General features: G+C 41.1%; 1 long non-coding RNA gene across 1 annotated transcript in view; it reads right to left on the reverse strand.

Moving 5' to 3' along the window:
• Positions 1-1824: 1824 nt before the first annotated feature.
• The window catches only part of LOC124798719, a 42668-nt gene continuing 26241 nt past the window's right edge, over positions 1825-18251 (reverse strand). The window contains exons 3-4 of the long non-coding RNA XR_007016974.1: positions 13639-13703; positions 1825-2017 (exon numbers count right to left, since the gene is read on the reverse strand). This is a non-coding gene — a long non-coding RNA (uncharacterized LOC124798719). The remainder of the gene's footprint in view (positions 2018-13638; positions 13704-18251) is intronic.

An 18251-nucleotide genomic window follows, 5' to 3' on the forward strand; every position in this document is an offset into this window, starting at 1 on the left:
AGCTGTGTATCGCATGACCGCTGTTTCCTAAAGCCGTGCTGGTTTCTGCAGATGAGCTCCTCAGAGTCTAGAAAGGTCATTATGTCTGAACACAAAATATGTTCTATGATTCTACAAAAAACCGATGTCAGTGAAATTGGCCGGTAATTATGTGCATCCTATTGTGTACCCTTTTTATAGATTGCTACGACCTGCGCCTTATTCCGGACCGTGGAACTTTCCACTGTTCCAATGATCTCTGATGGATGATGGATAAGAATGGTGCTATATTTGTAGCATAGTCAACATATAATCTTACGGGGATACCGTCTGGGCCAGATGCCTTCCTGGCGTCTAGGGATCTTAAGTGTTTTACAATCTCAGATACACTAAATGCTACGTCAGCCATCCCTGCATTTGTTCGATGATTAAAAGTGGGAATGGTACTGCAGTTTTTGAAAGCTAGGTTTAGAATTTCGGCCTTTCATTTATCATCATCAGTTACATTACCCGGACTGAGCCCCACTGACCAGCGAAGACGTGTCTGGGAAGGTCACGTGCAATGGTGGGATAGCAACGTAACTGTCGTCTACCATACGTCCCAACAACGATTTGTTCCATTTGTTTTTACAGCAGAACACCTTTGGTTTTCATTCGCGTCACCCTAACAGTATTGCGGTACGTCGACGATATTCTATGTCTCGTTTTCTTGCCCTCTACGCCAAGCAATCCTGGGCTTATAGTTCGGCAAGATAATACCCGCCTGCACACGGTGACAGTTTATACTGCTTGTCTTTGTGCTTGCCAAACTGTACTTTGTCAGGTAAGATAGCCGGATCTCTACCCAATTGAGAACGATCGGAGTATCATGGGCAGGGGCCTACAACTACCTCGGGATTTTGACAATCTAACGCCCCATTTGGACAAAATTTGGCACGATATCGCACAGGAGAGAATCGAACAACTCTACCACTTAATGCCAAGTTGAATAAGTGTTTGCCTATGAACAGGGTGGACCAACGCGTTATTGGATTGCTCAAAAAAAAAAAAAAAAATTAATGAAAAAAAAATGCACTGAGCGCTATGGGACTTAACATCTGAGGTCATCAGTCCCCTAGAACTTAGAACTACTTAAACCTAACTAACCTAAGGACATAACACTGATCCTTCCCCTAGGCAGGATTCGAACCTGCGACCGTAGCGGTCGTGCGGTTCCAGAATAAAGCGCCTAGAGGCGCTCGGCCACCACGGCCGGCTGGCTTGCTCAAATTGTGAAGCTATTTATCTTGAATAAATCATCCAATTCTTTTGAAATTGTAATTATTTGTTGGTCTGTACATGTACATCTCATCTACCGAGTTCCGTCCCAGACAGATAATTCCTTCTGGTGCGTCACTTTTCTTTTTTTTAGAATTGGAGCGTATTTACTCCTTCGTTACGTACATTGGTGTCCCCAGTTAGTTGTCACATGTGGAATGCATTATGGAATACCACGGCAATGCCAATTTCTTAAAGTAATAGAGTGTTTCACATATACAGTTTAATGAGGGACGTTCCTAAAATGAGTCGTAATGTAAATGCCTAGCTGCAGTGCTCGCAAAACATTAATATAGTTTGAAGCCACTTTGTGGCAAATGCTCCACCTCCAGTCTCCTTCATTGAGGCGGTAGATTCCATACTGTTCACTCTCACACCCTTATACATTTGTACTGATTCGAGTACTCACCTTAGAGAAATCACAAAAAATTTTATACGTATAGGTGGGAGAGGTTATATATCTTTAGTGTCACAGACTATACACTGTGGAAGTAATGAGAAAATATGTAAAACACTGGCTTGGTATTATGAGAATATGTATTTTTGAACTTGTACAAAATATATGTGTGGAAACAAAAATAAATACATCTCTGTGGCAATGCGGTGCAGAATTTCTGAAGAGTCTGTGTGAATCCCGCAAGCAGCGGAAGTGGAGGTCCGCTGACGGCAGAAGCGGCGCCCGGCAACAGCTCCCCGCTCACTCCTTCTGCCACTGACAGTACTGAAACACGACAAACAGCAGGCGGGTTAGCCACTCAGCTGCCGAGGATGCTCTCAGCACAGTTGTCAGTGAAACAGTTAACTCGCGTATTAAGGTGTTGGTTACCTGGGGCACTACTACTGTACGTGGCGGTTCAAAGCCATTCATCGAATAGTGCCATAAATAAAAAGAAAATGGAAATGTAACAAGACTAGCTACAGGCTGATGCTCGCGCTGTCTATTTCGGGACAAACTTGTTGCTCAAAGCTACATACTCTGTCAGAAATTTATGGTTCTTGGTCGCTCTTGTCAATGAACTATTCATTGCTTCCACTCTTTTTGCATTCTTGACACTCTGCCGGCCACACGTCTCGTACAAATTTATTCGCTTGGCGGCTGCAGCACTAATTCGGATTATTTGGCTTGTCGCCGGCCGCTTGTCACCTTTCCGTTGATGACAAGCTTCAAACACATTGACTTTTGCGCGCTTTAATTTTTCCGGAAATACGCTATTTTGCCATATCGTTCCACAAACTCGAATTTTCTTTTCAAGTAACTTCTGTGCAAGTTCTACACTGTTACAATAATAATCCATGCAAAGGTGATGCAACTTTCCGTCAGAAGGTGTCAATAGTTCCGTCATTGTTTTCGCTAAAGGCTATCCAGCGCCGGAATATATCTTGGATGAGGAAACGCATCCCGTACTCGAGTCACACAGAATCCGAATGAGTGTGCCGTATTTCGTAATTTTCGACAGATTATGAACTTTAAAATTTATCCGTCCACTCCACGGTATTATTCCTTCATCAGATGAGATGTTTTGACTTAGATTAAATGTTTCTTTAAACTTTTTGGAAAAATTATCAGTTACGAATTACACTTTGACAAGCCGGCCGGCACTATCCAATTTATTGTTGCTGTTGGAAAAATGTAAAAATGATAATATTTGTCTGAATCGACTGCGGGACATCGTTTTGCGAAATATCGGTGTGTCTATCAACGGATTCGTTGACTAATAATCATTGATCCTTGCTTTCCTTACAATTCCAGTTCTCGTCCCGTAACGTTAACAAATTTGGCAGTTTTAATCCACTTCCCTTCTATTGCAATTTTGACTGTAGTACTTTTTGGTTTCGTTGCAAATATATTGAAATAGATCGTTCCCCATTTATAATTGTACGATATCCTCGACGCTCTGTGTATCTTTGGGAAATATGTTTGGACCCGGGGATTCTTCAAATTTATTAGTGGTCCTCGGTAAATCAAAGTCTGACCACTGTGCACCGTCTTCTTCGTCTGATTCAGCCGAATCAGTTGACAATCGTAGCGTTCGCCGAATTCTTCTTGGACGTATTTCACTATCTTCCTACGATTCTGTTTCACTTTAATTTTTTTCATATCCAATGTCTTCTTGTCGTACGGAACGTCAGACAAGACCTCCGCGCATTCATCGTAAATAATCCTATTGTTTCTTTCGTCCGCCATAATGAAAGTGTACAATTACTTATAAAAACAAAACACTTGTTGGCGTGTGTAGCTTACTGTTACCTAAACAAAATACCAACAGAATGCAAAAGATATTAACGTGCTGTCGCCGGTCACTGCGCGTTACCATGTCCACGACACCACTCCTGTGTCGTCGGCAACCGCGCGATACCATGCAGACGACACCACTGTGGTGTCGCCGGCCGTTGACCGCTATTTCGTGCAGGACACCGCTGTGGTTTCGTCGGACGGCATAGTGTTATGTCAATCTGTGTTCTAACTTCAGGAATAAAATGTCCTGTTTCCTAAGAATTTTTTACAGTAGACCTAAACATGGATCATAGTTAACAGTATCCTATTCGCATCGACAGCGCTTAAACCTGCCGTAAACTTTTTTCCGCGCACGGCTTACTATGTGTTCACCTGCACTGAGTAAGACGGTGCAGTTGTATAAGGGGCGTTCAAAAAGAAATGAGACGGAGGCATATTTACAGAAACCAGTATCTATATGTTAGAAGTATTGACCATACCTGTTGAGACACTTGTCCCACTGTGACACAAGGCGGTGAATGGCAGTCTCATTAAACTCCCGGGGCTGTGATGTTAACCAGTTGCTCACGTACAGCAGGACGTCGTCGTCCGAGGTGAATCGTTTGCACCTCAGATCGTTTGACCAAGATGGCCCCCTTCTGATTCACTTCCTGCAGCACGGAACAACAGTGAATTCCCAGCGTTGCTCGCTTACTGACCACCCTTCGCCAAGCGATCAAATTAAGACGACTAGGCAATCTCACCCCTGGGGTCATTCTGCTCCACGACAATGCAAAACCTCGTACGGCCAACAAATTCGCGGCACTTCTGAAAGTATTCAAATGGGAGGTTCTCTGCCACCCTCCATACAGTCCGGACCTCTCTCCCTGTAATTGCGCCATTTTTCGTCCCCATAGAAACGCTTTGAGCGGCAAACGACTCGCCTCGGACGGCGACGTCCAGTTGTTCGTGTCGCACTGGTTAACAACGCATCCCCGGAAACAGGCATTTACCGCCTTGTATCCAGTGGGACAAGTGTCTCAACAGCCAGGGTCAATCTAACATTCAGCTTCTAGTTTCTGTAATTATGCCTCCTGCTCGTTTCTTTTTGAACACCCCTTATATTTCTGTACATTGTTGTTGTTGTTGTCTTCAGTCCTGAGACTGGTTTGATGCAGCTCTCCATGCTACTCTAACCTGTGCAAGCTTCTTCATCTCCCAGTACGTACTGCAGCCTACATCCTTCTGAATCTGCTTAGTGTATTCATCTCTTGGTCTCCCTCTACGATTTTTACCCTCCACGCTGCCCTCCAACACTAAATTGGTGATCCCTTGATGCCTCAGAACATGTCCTACCAACCGATCCCTTCTTCCAGTCAAGTTGTGCCACAAACTCCTCTTCTCCCAATTCTATTCAGTACCTCCTCATCAATTATGTGTTCTACCCATCTAATCTTCAGCATTCTTCTGTAGCACCACATTTATTTCTGTACATACATTTTTAGTAATTCGACATATATCTTTGTAGATGGTAAAACTATTCACGTAGACTCAAACTGATATCTCGTTTCTGTGGACTTCAGCATGATGGACGCACCTTTCCATACTAGTCTATCCTAAGCAAGCCTCCTCATGTCTGCATGAGTACCTCAGTCTTTATCCATTTAAACCTGCTCACTGTATTCAAACGTTGGTTTCGCCCTACAGTATTTGCCCTCACGCTGTTCTCTATTACCAAACTGACAGTACTTAGCTGCCTCAGGATTCCCATCACCGATTTATGATGACGATGATGGCAATGTTTGGTTTGTGGGGTGCTCAACCACACGTTTATCAACGCCCGTAAAAATTCCCAATCTTTTCTCGGTGCAGCCATTTTCCATACGCCGTACGTCAAATGAGGTTGACAGAAAGGGCCAAACGGCTAAGCAGGAATAGCGAAAGGATAAATGCAAGGTAGCAGAAGCATGAAAACTAGGAGAAAAATGGATGCTACTTGTGGAAAGTTGAAGAGGTCTTTGGAGAAAAATGAAGTAACTGTATGAGTATCAAGAGATAAGATGACAATATGGTGTTGATCAAAGAAGGGAAAGCAGAAAGGTCGAACGAATATAAGGGAGAGCCAACACAGGGAAACAGACCTCAGAACAATGTGGTAGAAAGAGAAGAGGAAGTAGGTGAAGATGAGATGAGGCATATAATAGTGCGAGAACAATTTAAAAAGAGTAATTAAAGTCCTGAGTGGGAGCAACGGACCTGGAATAGACGCGATTCCCGCAGAATAATTGAGATCCGTAGGGGTGAGAGCCAGCCATGACAAAATAATTCCACCTTGTATGTAGGTTGTAAGAGACAGACAATTTACTATACGACTTCAGGGAGAATGTAATAGCTCCAATTTCAAAGAAGGCAGTTGCTGACAGGTGTGAATACTACCCAACCATCAGGTTAAGAATTCTAGGAAGCTAATTGTCGACAAAAATTACATATATAAGACATGGCTGACGTTGGAGAAGGTCGCTTTCGGTTCTGGAGAAATGTAGAAACATACAAGGCAATATTGACTAGCGGGGGCTGTATGAGGGTAATGGATGGTTTTGTAGGTTAGAGGGTCTCAGGAAACCACATAAAGGACATCCGTCTAAAAGGGAGCAAGTGAAACACAGTGAGGTAGTTGTAGAAACGATCGGTATTGTAGTTGTAAATTGTAGTAGCTGTGTTGGGAAAGAACCAGAGCTCCAAGCCCTAATAGAAAGCACTGAGGCTCAAATAGTTGTAGGTACAGAAAGCTGGCTTAAGCCGGAAATAAGTTCAGCCGAATTTTTTTCAAACGATCTTACAGTGTTCAGAAAGGGTAGATTAAATACAGTTGGTGGTGGAGTATTTATTGCTGTCACAAGTAGTTTACCTTGTAGTGAAATTGCAGTAGATAGTTCCTGCGAATTAGTATGAGTAGAGCTTGTACTTGGCAATCGGACTGAACTGTTAATTGGATCGTTCTACCGACCCCCGACTCAGAAGATGTTGTTGCCGATCAGTTCAAAGAAAACTTGAGTCTCATTTCAAATAGGTACGCCACTCACACAACTATAGTCGCTGGTGGCTTCAGTCTACCCACGATATGCTGGAAAAATTTTACATTTAAAGCCAGCGGTAAGCATTAAATGTCATCCAAAATTATACTGAATGCTTTCTCAGAAAATAGTTTTGAACGATTAGTTCATGAGGCCGCTCGAAACGTGAATGGTAGTGAAAACATACTTGACCTCTTAGCAACAAATAATCCTGGACAAATACGGAGTATCTTGGCGAATTCAGGGATTAGCGACCACAAGGCAGTTGCTGCTGTGCTGAATACCGTAACACCCATAACCATCAAAAAGAAGCGCAAATAACATCTATTTAAAAAAAAGCTGAGAAAAATGATCTTAACGCCTTTTTAAGAGACTTTCTCGACTCCTTCCGATCTGATCACGTAAGCGTAGAAAAGATGTCGAATGATTTCAAAGAGATATTATCGACGGCAATTGAGAGATATATACCACATAAATTAATAAGTGATGGTAATGATCCCCATGGTACATAAATCGGGTCAGATCGCTGTTGCAGAAACAACGAAAAAAGCATGCCAAATTTAAAATAACGCAAAATCCCGAAGATTGGCAATGTTTTGCATAAGTTCGAAATATAATGCGTGCTTCAATACGAGATGCTTTTAATAAATTCCACAACGAAACTCTGTCTCGGAATCTAGCAGAAAACCCAAAGAGATTCAGGTCATACATAAAGCGCACCAGTGGCAAGAGGCAATCAATACCTTCACTTCGCGATAACAACGCTGAAGTCACTGATGACAGTGCCACCAAAGCAAAGTTATTAAACACGGTTTTCCGAAACACCTTCACCAAAAAAGACGAAGTAAATAATCCCGAATTCCAGTCAAGAAAAACTGAGAAGATGAGAAACATAGAGTAGATATGCTTGCTGTTGCAAAGCAGCTTAAATCACTTAATAAAGGCAAGGCTTCCGGTCCACATAGTATTCCATTCAGGTTCCTTTCAGGCTATGCAGATGCAATAGATCCATAATTAGCAATTATATACAACCACTCGCTCACATTAAGTTCCGTACCTAAAGACTGGAAAGTTGCTCAAGTCACACCAATACCCAAAAAGGGAAATAGGAGTAATCTGCTGAATTACAGGCCCATAACACTAACTTCGATTTGCAGTAGGCTTTTGGAACATATATTGTATTCCAACATCATGAAGTACCTCGAAGAAAACGATTTACTGTCACATAGTCAACACGGATTCAGAAAATATCGTTCTTGCGGAACACAACTAGCTCTCTATGCTCATAAAGTAATGAGAGCAATTGACAGGGGATGTCAAATTGACTCCATATTTTTAGAGTTTCAGAAGGCTTTCGACACCGTTCCTCACAAGCGTCTTCTAGTCAAACTGTCTGCCCATGCAATAACGCCTCAGTTGTGCGACTGGATTCGTGATTTTCTGCCAGAAAGGTCAGAGTTCGTAGTGATAACGGAAAGTCATCGATTAAAAATGAAGTAATATCCGACGTTCCCCAAGGAAGTGTTACAGACCCTCTATCGTTCCTGATCTATATTAACGACATAGGAGACAATCTGAGTAGCCCTCTTAGATTATTTGCAGATGATGCTATCATTTATCGTCTTGTAAAGACATACCCCCTTCTAAAGTCCTACCCCCATGAACCATGGACCTTGCCGTTGGTGGGGAGGCTTGCGTGCCTCAGCGATACAGACGGCCGTACCGTAGGTGCAAACACAACGGAGGGGTATCAGTTGAGAGGCCACACAAACGTGTGGTTCCTGAAGAGGGGCAGCAGCCTTTTCAGTAGTTGCAGGGGGAACAGTCTGACTGATCTGGCCTTGTAACACTAACCAAAACGGCCTACTGTGCTGGTACTGCGAACGGCTACAAGCAAGGGGAAACTACAGCCGTAATTCTTACCGAGGGCATGCAGCTTTACTGTATGGTTAAATGATGATGATGGCGTCCTCTTGGGTAAAATATTCTGTAGGTAAAATAGTCCCCCATTCGGATCTCCGGGCGGGGACTACTCAGGAGGACGTCGTTATCAGGAGAAAGAAAACTGGCGTTCGACGGATCGGAGCGTGGAATGTCAGAACCCTTAATCGGGCAGGTAGGTTAGGAAATTTAAAAAGGGAAATGGATAGGTTAAAGTTAGATATAGTGGGAATTAATGAAGTTGGGTGGCAGGAGGAACAAGACTTTTGGTCAGGTGAATACAGGGTTATAAATACAAAATCAAATAGCGGTAATGCAGGAGTAGGTTTAATAATGTATAAAAAAATAGGAGTGCGGATAAGCTATTACAAACAGCATAGTGAACGCATTATTGTGCCTAAGATAGACACGAAGCCCATGCCTACTACAGAAGTACAAGTTTATATGCCAACTGGTTCTGCATATGATGAAGAAATTGAAGAAATGTATGATGAGACAAAAGAAATTGTTCAGGTAGTGAAGGAAGACGAAAATTTAATAGTCGTGGGTGACTGGAATTCGAAAGTAGGAAAAGGGAGAGAAGGAAACATAGTGGGTGAATATGGATTGGGGGAGAGAAATGAAAGAGGAAGCCGTCTGGTAGAATTTTGCACAGAGCGTAGCTTAATAATAGCTAACACTTGGTTCAAGAATCATAAAAGAAGGTTGTATACATGGAAGAATCCTGGAGATACTAGAAGGTATCAGATAGATTATATAATGGTAAGACAGAGATTTAGGAACCAGGTTTTAAATTGTAAGACATTTCCAGGGGCAGGTGTGGACTCTGACCACAATCTATTGGTTATGAACTGTAGATTAAAACTGAATAAACTGCAAAAAGGAGGGAATTTAAGGAGATGGGACCTGGATAAACTGACTAAACCAGAGGTTGTACAGAGTTTCAGGGATAGCATAAGGGAACAATTGATAGGAATGGGACAGGTGTTGACAGATGTCAAAAAAATGGTTCTGAGCACTATGGGACGCAACTGCTGAGGTCATTAGTCCCCTAGAACTTAGAACTAGTTAAACCCAACTAACCTAAGGACATCACAAACATCCATGCCCCAGGCAGGATTCGAACCTGCGACCGTAGCGGTCTTGCGGTTCCAGACTGCAGCGCCTTTAACCGCACGGCCACTTCGGCCGGTACAGATGTCAAAATTACTGAACTATCAGTTTCATAAGTCACAGCTTCAAAATTCTAACGCGAATTCTTTACACACGAATGGAAAAACTGGTAGAAGCCGACCTCGGGGAAGATCAGTTTGGATTCTTCAGAAATGTTGGAACACGTGAAGCAATACTGACCCTACGACTTATCTTAGAAAATAGATTAAGGAAAGGCAAACCTACGTTTCTAGCATTTGTAGACTTAGAGAAAGCTTTTGACAATGTTGACTGGAATACTCTCTTTCAAATTATAAAGATGGAAGGGGTAAAATACAGGGAGCGAAAGGCTATTTACAATTTGTACAGAAACCAGATGGCAGATATAAGAGTCGAGGGGCATGAAAGGGAAGCAGCGGTTGAGAAGGGAGTGAGACAGGGTTGTAGCCTCTCCCCGATGTTATTCAATCTGTATATTGAGCAAGCAGTAAAGGAAGCAAAAGAAAAATTCGAAGTAGGTAGTAAAATCCATGGAGAAGAAATAAAAACTTTGAAGTTCGCCGATGACATTGTAATTCTGTCAGGGACAGCAAAGGACTTGGAAGAGCAGTTGAACGGAATGGACAATGTCTTGAAACGAGGATATAAGATGAACATCAACAGAAGCAAAACGAGGATAATGGAATGTAGTCGAATTAAGTCGGGTGACGCTGAGGGAATTAAATTAGGAAATGAGACAATTAAAGTAGTAAAGGAGTTTTGCCATTTGGGGAGCAAAATAACTGATGATGGTCGAAGTAGAGAGGATATAAAATGTAGACTGGCAATCTCAAGGAAAGCGTTTCTGAAGAAGAGAAATTTGTTAACATCGAGTATAGATTTAAGTGTAAGGAAGTCGTTTCTGAAAGTATTTGTATGGAGTGTAGCCATGTATGGAAGTGAAACATGGACGATAAATAGTTTGGACAAGAAGAGAATAGAAGCATTCGAAATGTGGTCCTACAGAAAAATGCTGAACATTAGATGGGTAGCTCACATAACTAATGAGGAGGTATTGATTATAATTGGGGAGGAGTTTGTGGCACAACTTGACAAGAAGAAGGGACCGGTTGGTAGGACATGTTCTGAGGCATGAGGGGATCACAAATTTAGCATTGGATGGCATCGTGGAGGGTAAAAATCGTAGAGGGAGACCAAGAGATGAATACACAAAGTAGATTCAGAAGGATGTAGGTTACAGTAAGTACTGGGATATGTAGAAGGTTGCACAGGGTAGAGTAGCATGGAGAGCTGCATCAAACCAGTCTCAGGACTGAAGACAACAACAACAACCAAGTCATTAGATGAGCAAAACGAATTGCAATATAATTGGGAACAGATATATTTGGGCTGCGAAAAATGGTAATTGACTCTGAGTAAAGAAAAGTGTGAAGTTATTCACATGAGTACTAAAGGAAATCCGCTAAATTTGGACTATGCGATAAGTCACACAAATCTGAAGGCTGTAAATTCAACTAAATACTTAGGGATTACAATTACAAAAAACCTAAATTGCAACGATCACATAGATAATGATGTGGGTAGAGCAAACCAAAGACTGCGTTTAACTGACAGAACACTTTGAAGATGCAACAGATCTACTAAAGAGACTGCTTACACCACGCTTGTCCTTCCTATTCTGGAGTATTGCTGTGCAGTTTGGGATCCGATTAGTTGGGGCTGAGGAATGATATTGAAAGAGTTCAAAGAATGGGCAGCTCGTTTTGTATTATCGTGAAATAGGGGAAATAGTGCCACAGACATGATACGTGAATTGGAGTGGCAATCATTAAAACAAGGCGTTTATCTTTGCGACGGGATGTTCTCATGAAATTTCAATCACCAATTTTCTCCTCCGATTGCGAAAACATTCTGTTGGCACCCACCTGCGTAGGGAGAAATGATCATCACGATAAAATAAGGGAAATCAGGGATCGCACAGAAAATTTAAGTGCTCGTTTTTCCCGCGTGCCGTTAGAGAGTGGAACGGTAAGAGATAGCTTGAAGGTGGTTCGTTGAACCCTCTGTCAGGCACTTAATTGTGAATAGCTGAGTAATCACGTTGATGGAAATGTAGACTTTATGGCTTATGCTATAAGATAGGTTAAGGAAAGGCAAACCTACAATGACAGTATTTGTAGACCTAGGAAAAGCTTTTGGCTGTGTGCACAGGAATAAATCTCTTTAAATTTAAGGAGGTAGCAGGTATGTAACACAGTGATCGAAAGATTATTTACATCTTGTACAGAAACCAGATTTCATTTATAAGAGTTCAAAGAAGGTAAAAAGAAGCCACAGTTGAGAAGAGAGTGAGATTTTTAGCCGATCCACCATGTTATTCAGTCTATGACACAGGAATCTGAGAAGGAAACCAAGCAGACATTGGAAATTGAATTAAAGTTCATGGAAAAGAAAAAAAATATTCTTGCAGTTTGAAGATGAATCTGTAATTCTGTTAGAGGCAACTAAGGACGTGGGAGAGCAGATGAACGGAACGGGTTTTGTCTTGAAAGAACATTGTAAGATGAACATCAAAGAAATAAAGAAACGGTTAATGGGATTTAGTTAGCTAAATATAATCAGGTTATGCTGAAAGTATGAGATTGGAGAATGAGACACTAAAAGAAGTAGACGAGTTTTTTATTATTTGGGCAGCAAAATAACTAATAATGGACGAAGAAGGGAAAACGTAAACTAGAAACTGGAAATAGCAAGAAAAGCATTTCTGAAAAAGAGGAACTTCTTAATATCTAATAGAAATGTAAGTGGTAAGTAGTTTTTTTTGAGGTGTATGTCAAGAGTTGACATATGACGCTACAGCAGAGCGCTGTAGAATAGGTTGGCAGATCGAATAACAAATTAGGTATGAAACTTCCTGGCAGATTAAAACTGTGTGCCCGACCGAGACTCGAAATCGGGACCTTTGCCTTTCGCGGGCAAGTGCTCTACCATCTGAGCTACCGAAGCAAGACTCACGCCCGGTACTCATAGCTTTACTTCTGCCAGTATCTCGTCTCCTACCTTCTCCATGGATTTCTACTAGGCCTTTTCTTTTTATCCTCATCATCCTCCGATACTTTCCCTGTTGCATCTCTCAAAGCTACCCATTCGTCTTGTCTTGTATTCCTTTCCTCTGTTTCAATCTGACTTTGCCTCCTGTTGCCTCTGAAACTCAGTTTGTATCTTCTTAGGCTCATCTACATCCTGTCTCCTTAATTTCCTACCTTTTTTCAGTTTCAGTACAGTTCTACTTTTACACTGGCTTTCTCGTCTCATGTTACATGTAGTGGTCAACTCCACATTAGATAGTAATTCTGTTTGCCGATGATCAGATAGTTACCTCTCGACGAGGAACTAAGGTTAACCTAATAGTAACTTCAGTACAGTACTCCTTTCACACTGGCTTGTTCGCCTCACGTGACGTGTTGTGATCAACTCCACATTAGATAGTGATTCTGGATATCTTTGACCATATAGTTTACCTCTCAACGAGAAACTAAGGTTAATCTAATAGCAACTTCAGTACACTACTCCTTTCACACTGGTTTGTTCGCCTCACGTAACATGTAGAGGTCGTCTCCACATTAGATAGTGATACCGGGTACCTTTGATCAGATAGTTTACCTCTCAACGAGGAACTGAGGTTAGCCTAACAGCAACTTCAGTAAAACACCATATTTTTGCCGTCCCCGTATCCTACACCATTCATGCATAACTGCTTCACATCTCAACCCATATATCATTTAGACGAGAAACACATAACTATTTGCTGTTACGTCACCAACACGGGTATATTCCATATTCTTTATACGACCGAGAGCGATGTAGGAAAGCTTATCAATTTGATACAGTTGGAGCATCGGCCAAAACCAGTTCGCCCAACATAAGACTATCGTTTCAACTTCTCTGAATCATACGTACCTCGGTGATCTGGTCGCTGACGCACTCGAACATGAAGAATCCCAGTTCGCACTCATGACGTGGTCCTGCAGATGAAAGAATGAGACAAGATGTCAAAAAATAAATGTTCGTACTCTCTCGTCATTAACTGGATTGCTTGAAGCTAACAGAATAATTTCATTAAAAACATCATTTCAGAAGTCGCAGCTGTGAACTTTAGGATTACAAACGTTTTCACACAATTTTTAACTAAGGAATGCCACATCAGAGGAAACTTCTAAAATAAATGTCATGTGTGTTCTGGAGCTTTTGAGGTTGATTTTTAGGCTAGTAAAATTCTCGCAGGGTGTGCCGGTGGCCAGCTGTCTGGATCAGCGAACGATGGGAAATGCTTTCGTTTTAAAAACACAGGAGAGATAGTGGCATCTGTCGAAATTTAACCGCTTTACGTGAAAGATTTCAGTTTGCAGAACTCCTCATGGAAAGCAGATTACTGTCTGATATTACAAAATCAACAGTCGGTCGATTCTGTCACCTGCCTTAGCAGCGAGCAGTGGCCTTAACATGATTGTAGATCCCAGCATGGTCTATAGGTAAGCGGTTCACTTTTCTCGGCTTTCATTGCCTCACCTTTGCAAGTCTTCCCGTATTAGTAGCTTCTAAATAAATACACTTTTGCACGAAATACCTTCACCGTCTACAGCAATTCAAAATTTCCTTAAAGCAATAACAGAAATTTTCAACTGCGTAACGAAACAGCGGAAAGCATGACAAATTGTTAAGATTCGGTATACCATTTCAAAGTGTGTCTTAGACATTGTACAACCGGTCTGTAAGAGGCTACTCACGTTTTCTTCCAATAAAGTCTCTGTCGATTCTTCCACTAAATCGTATCTCATTCAGAAACACGTTTTTAATAACCTCGACGTCAGTTATATTACATAATCTGTGTTGCTCCACTTCCAGGGTGAATATAGGTGGACCGAAGACCTCTCGTAAAAAGGACCACAATATCGTATTGCGTTGCTTGGTTTTGTGAAGGACACAGCTTCACGTTATTGAACATTTAAATCTAGTTAACAATCACGATATCACTTCGAAATGTTTTCAGTTTATAACTGAAAATTTATACAAATATTTTCAGACATTACTTGACTATAGAGAATTAAATCATCCGCAGGAAATCTGAGGCTACTATTAACATTGCCATTTATGTACAACATGAACAGCATGGGTCCAGCACACATCTCTGGTCACATCTGAAGTTACTTGTACATGAATCTGTCTCCAAGAAAGCATGCTGCGAGATATCTTCAGCCCAGTCACAAATTTTATTCGTTACCCCTCATGACTGTACTCTCGTTGGTAAGTGTTAGTGTAGCACTCTGTGAAAACCTTTTAGGAACTCAAGATCTGCCTTGATTTATAGCTTTCAGAATGTCACGTGAAGAAATCGCGTCACTAAAGTTTCTCAGATTGTGCTGTCTTTCGCGAAGCGTGCCATTCTGTTCTAGCTGCTTCTTTACTTTTAAGTTCAGACTGAACAACAGATGGATCGAGAGATATGGGATAGTATGTTTGCGAATCAGTTGCGCATCTGTTCTTGCAGAGTGTTTGTTCTGAATTATGGGGCAAAGTTCATTGTTCGAAATATCTGCAGCATACGGAGCTCAAGAGGACATAGTCACAAAGGAACTTTTTTTAAAAAAAGAAAAAAAGAACTGTGCTAAAATGGGCAACCTTGAGGTACACTTTCTGAAGAAACTAGTGGAGATAAAAACCCTGAAACTCTTACAGTGCACAGATGAAACATCATCCGCAAATCACATAAATATTTGTTGCTGTATTTTATACGCTTTATGAGTAATGATTTTTTGTTCTGAAAGAGAAAAAATTATAACTTTTATACATACCTTGGAGATTGTAAATTTGTTGTTGTTGTCATTACAGGTCCCATGTTTTATCTGATTAGTAGTTTTATTAAGAAGAGATTCTGAAAGTCTGATGTCTTCATCAATATTAGTTTTGAGGAAAGTGTACCAGGAGATCAAAAAATGTAGTTTTGAGAAAACTGTATTAGCGTTTTAAATGCAAGAAACTAATGTACATCACCACATACAGACACTACTGAAACATTCGAGGTCTACACTGTGACTCAACTTCTACCTTTTTACTTTCTGTTCTTCTTTTCTTTGGTCTTATGTCTATACTGGCATCCTTGGTACCAATTTCTTGCAGAAGTTTCAGTGCAACGGATAAGGCCCATGCCGAAGCTTTTTAGTTCTTTTGCAGTATTGATGCCGCCCTGTGTTCCCAACCCAAGAGTCTTAACACATCAGCCTTCTTTGACACGCCAGCATCAAAGCACATCACTATATCATAAACACCAAAGTTTAATGTTTCTTTTCTAACAAAAACACTTTTTGGTACCCTTGTCCAAATGACAGAATTCAAACTTTCACTCGGGTTCTGAGGTTACCATGGAGACAGTTTTCTGAGGGATCTTGTTAACTAATGTCTCTGAAAATCGGCTTCACAGTAAACTGGATATTTTCGGAATTGAATGTTTGTAATTATAATTGGAGGCTGTAGCAGGGTTGTTGAATTTGCACCAGCTGTCAGGTCCCTGTTGGCAAAATTCGTGTTGTGGTTTCTCATCCTTTGGAATTTTGTGAAAGAATATGGCCCAGATAGATCTTCTCATTGATCTTACATTGTTGCAGTTATTCCTAATTCTCATACCAAAATAATTCTGGATCCTGTCTATTCAATTCTTTGTCAGGGCACCTTTACCACTTGGCTTCAGAAGTCGTGATCCCATTCTTTCCTGTACATGCTCATTATACTCAGGTTTATTAATTTTCACTGTAGGCCCGTAAGTTTTACTTACTACCATTTTCTGATTAAGCCTTACGTCCCCTCCCCCAGATAATCTGCATACAGAACACGTCTTGACTGCTTAGACCTTTCAAAGATGCTTGCAACACAGCCTCCACTAGAACCATCATAGTCTTTTTTGCACACCTGTTGTGCAGTGGGGTTTTTCCTACAGATATCACAGATTATTTCAGTAACCAGAACCTTTCTGGTATCAAAAGCAGTGGCTGACACAATGCTACCTAGGGATTTACGCCCACGGAATAATATAGAACTGTGAAGGTGGTTCTGTGAACCCTCTGCCGAGCACTTAATTGTGATTTGCAGAGTATCCACGTAGATGTAGATGTTTCTGCCAACTGCCATCAAAACCAGCACCAATATGCCTTGGATCAGATTTCATATCATTCAAGTACTTCTTTTGCTGCTTTCAACGTTGTAGATTCACTCACATCATGTACAACTGCACCAATGGTCTTGTTCCAAACATCAAACTTTCTGGGAGGTGGGGGAATATTCATCAATGCACAAAGAACTGCACCTGAACTTCATCCTTTCCCAACAGGTCTAAGTGCATACGCTAATCTTACATTGTTTTCATACAGTCTGCTTCTGGTTACGTGAGAGGACGTTGTATTGGCAGTAAATTTACATCTCAAATATTTTAAAACTAAATTGTAAACAATCCCCTTGGTATCCCCCACATCTTCGTGCAAAGTTACGTTTCCTCCACAGTTTTCACAACTGTGTTTTTCCATATGGTTATTTCATGACCTCATGGAAATCAAAATGTTTGTGTCAGCAGTAGCAGAAACGCTATTCACACCATGTATTTCGCTGTCAACTGATTGAGTGGGACTTGGAAGACCGTCGTCACCCCTCTGTTCATAACTAGCAGTTTAGTGGTTTATTTTTACATATTTATTTCCAAGAAACTAGGGCTTATATCCAAACTACCGTATTCTAAAGCGTTACATTATTACTTATTTTACATTTCTATCGTCAAAACGTATTAAAGAACAAAGATGAAAAGCGGGCAAACTCAGTATATAATGCATACATGCCGGCAAACATCAAAACAACAACTCTCTCTTGCAGTGCAATTAAGTATAACTGTGGACCATAAATGTTTGCTGCACTATAACCAATGCTGAGCAATACAGAGCAAAAATGGGCGCGGGACTGGTTACCACACAAACGGAAAAAGTGATAACTCCGAAGCGAATTGTCAAATAAGCGCGAAACAAACGTCGGTTTGGTGCAAAATATTTGGTGCACTGAACAAGATTAAAAAGATGGATTTTTTTTTTTTAGTCTGTTTGCGACTAATTCCTCTTAAAGGAGAGTCCAACTCAGCCACAAATTTTCGCGGTTCCATCGGCCCGAGGAGCTTCGAATCTCTGTGCAGTTTGTGTTACTACTATTTCGTTCAGTATGGTAACCTGTCTGTACGAAGCAAGAGAAGCCCTATCAGACTTTCGCTTATCCGTGTAAAGTAAAATAATTTTGACTCTCACAGATTCGCATCCCACACGAGTATAAACTACTTTAAGTCTAAGATCTAATGGGATTGAGTCGCTTTTGTTTGGAAACAATGAAGATGCTACATAAATTTTGATAACGTGATTTTCAAAGGAAAAAAAATAATTCTGATAACACAGGTGAGCTCTATTGTGCTTGTGTCTTTAGAAGATAGTAAATAATACAGAATGCTGTTGCACTCATGAGAAAATAAAAACTAGGTGCCAAACAAATAG

Source organism: Schistocerca piceifrons, chromosome 5 (assembly GCF_021461385.2).
Source record: "Schistocerca piceifrons isolate TAMUIC-IGC-003096 chromosome 5, iqSchPice1.1, whole genome shotgun sequence".
Classification (NCBI taxonomy): Eukaryota; Metazoa; Arthropoda; class Insecta; order Orthoptera; family Acrididae; genus Schistocerca; species Schistocerca piceifrons.